The following is a 3,168-nucleotide window of genomic DNA, read 5'->3' as shown; positions in this document are numbered from 1 at the left end:
ATATGCTGGAGTCGGCAGTTAGTGATTGTATCGGGTGTTGCTGTTGCAGATGTGCACGATGGAAGAAGAACAGTGATCGAAGTTGTAAAAAAATATTTATTTACCGTCACCTTAATATATGCCATACACGACAGATAGGCTAGTGTAATAGTATAATACAGTTCGTAAAGCATGCAATGTAAAGAAAGTTAATTTCGGCCTGTATATGTGTGTACACGATCTCATAGTAGTATATATAGAGAATAGTATATATACATAATAGTATATATAGAGAGTAGTATATATACAGAGAAAAGAAAGTGAGTTAGTGAAAGTGAGTTAGTGAAAGTGAGTGGTGGGACGAAACAACTGCTTCGTTGGTGAGTTACTTTAGTTATCCCTTTGTGGCTTTTTCTTCAGCCGTCAGGCATACTCGGTTCTCACTAACTAACTTTGGCTTATGGAGTTCTTGCTTTTATAACTATCCAAAACCAGCCAGAAGGATAGACATTTTGTTGAGAACAATAGATCTTGTTGGCGGTCTGTTATCTCTAGTCTCAGCTTTTGGTGGCCTAGAAGAGGTTAGAAGGGTCAAGTGGAAAAGACATTATTCTGCTTAACGAAGGCATCCGGCAAATGTAACTGCTGTCACTCCCAGAAAAAAAAACTATTGTTTTACCGCGAGAAAAATGCTGTTGAACTGTTAAGTGAAATTTGGCGATCGAGGATCGAGTCCACGCCATGCCTGCACGAAGCCATTACATTATTGTCAATGCTACTCACTTCCTCAAGGAAGTCAGTAGCATTGACAATAATAATGAGTATGGAAACTTGTGCATCCACAAAATTTATAGCTATATACAGCATATTACAATGGCATACACGTGTCTCCGCTGCACCGACTGCACGTTGTTGTAGATGCAACCTTTCAGTATTGTCAGTGTAGTTTCATCAGGGTTCGTCCATTTGGTCATCCTCGAAGTGAACTGGTTGAAGTAAGTTTTTGTTAGTGTTAAACTAGGTCAAGGTTGGGATTGTTGTTTTTCTAATATTCTTTGTAATAGTCTAGCAGTATCGCCCAGCGTTGCTCGGGTTTGTAAGGGAAATAACTATATAAGCATTTTTAGAGATGTAAAATATAATAGCAATTTCAATATGGCTAACCACAAAGGGGGGTGGTGTTACTGTAGCTTTTTACGTTCTGAGATTTAATAATAAATTTTTAGAGAGTTACTTCCCTTATATATGCCAAAAATGCATTAAAAATGGGAAAAATTGATGGTAATTTTTTTTAAATCGTAGACTCATCGTAGACGCGCGTTAATACCCAGAAGGGCTCGATATGAATCACGACTATAAGATACCCGGTTTTGGTTAAACTGCACCGCAAAATGTGGGAGTAGTTAGGAATCTAAATCGTAGGAGACAGACACACAACCTCACTTTTATATATAAAGATGTAATAGTTGTGTGCGTTCTTTTTGGTTCAGAGTGCGGTATTTGTATACAAGTGATTTTTGTTTGCTTAAATTCATTTTTACTCGGTTACTCGGCTGTTTGTATTGTATATTGCGTAGTGTATTCATTTATATTGTTTGAAAGACAATTTCCGAGTGTGCAGACATCTCAGTGTTTGTTCTTTTCTCGTGTTTATTAATGTGTATTTTGATGTAAATGTTTAGTAAAGCTCCTCTACGCAGAGGTCACATCTTTTCCCTCCTATTCTATAAGGCTTAGCAGGACTAATTAGCATCCAATCAATCGAATAGCTATTGTTTTGTATTTATTTGATCAAATTAGTTTACTTAGTCTTGTACTATTTAATTTTTCCCTATCCCGAAATGACTTCGGGTGATAAGTGAGTCTTTTTTTTGCAAAAAGAGAAATGGCCCCTATATAAAAATATTCTATACCCTCGAAGGTTACTTTATATCTGTACACATTATGTTCCTGGTTTTACATTTTGAGTCTAACGGACAAATTTTATTTCTTGCACAGTTGCATAAACTAGTTGGTTTATTTTTTTTATTAACTGCTTCGTTGACTTCTCTGGGGGTCTGTTCTAAATATTTCCCTCTAATTGCCATATTATTTCTGATGTCCACACTGAGGATTATTTCTAATGTTTCTACTAAGATTGGTACTTAGGCAGCGTGTTAGATATTCTAATGCTCCAATACTTACAGGTATGAACTTGAAATTGTAAGCCGAATAGAGTAAATGTAGATTTCGCAATCTTTCGCGAAGGTGTTTTCTTTTTCACTGATCTTTAGCTCTGTGTTAACATCCTTTGGGCAGCTTATTTCCACAACTGTACACAGTTTCTCTTTTCTGTCCAAATCACTATGTCTAGTCTATCATGTTTACATTTTATTGAGTTTTTCGCTGGGACATTCCACCAGTACTCCTTTTTATTATGAGTAGCTATGGCCTCTACTATACTATAAGTTCTTATTTCTTTGGCCTCAGTATGTATGCATGTACGTATGTATAGTAGAGGTGAATATCCGTCATTCGAAGACGTGGATTCATTTATTCATTCGACTGAATTATCTCCTCTTGAATTAGCGTATAAATGATTGAGCATCCAGCAAACATGCGCGCTGTACTCATAACACAATATTATGGGAGATTCAGCGCGACACAATTTGTGATAAGGACGTAGCCTCTAAATCACAGGTATAATCCACTCGAAGGACTTCTGTACAGTTTCCATCAGTTTCACTCACAAAGTATAGATCAGTTTGTTACGTACTGAAATCGAACTTTGGAACTCGTAGTTGCGGATAAAACTTCTTAAACGTGTAATGCGTCTAAAAATAAGAAATGAGATCTCGGACGGAATATTCGACCATGAGTTCAATTCACTGAATTAGCGCGTTTGTGACAAGCATGTCGATAATTTCGACGACGAAGTTTCCAGTTGATCTGATCAACGGAGCAACTTGCTCGTGAAATTAACGTCCATGTGGCTGAGCACTCCGCAGATATAGTTTAACGTAGTTTTCAGAGAGATTCAGGAAGACACAGAATAAGACAAGGTCGGCCCTTTCAAATATAGGTTGAAATCATTTTTGTCGGTTGAGTGAACTGAAACAACGAGAAATAAAGTGCCTGGCTCAAGGACACAACACGCCGCCAGGAATCGAACTCAGGACCTTTCGCACTCGAGCTGAATACTCTAACCAT

The sequence above is a fragment of the Octopus sinensis genome, unplaced genomic scaffold, assembly GCF_006345805.1.
Source record: "Octopus sinensis unplaced genomic scaffold, ASM634580v1 Contig18717, whole genome shotgun sequence".
Lineage (NCBI taxonomy): Eukaryota > Metazoa > Mollusca > Cephalopoda > Octopoda > Octopodidae > Octopus > Octopus sinensis.
This window is presented reverse-complemented; position numbering follows the sequence as displayed.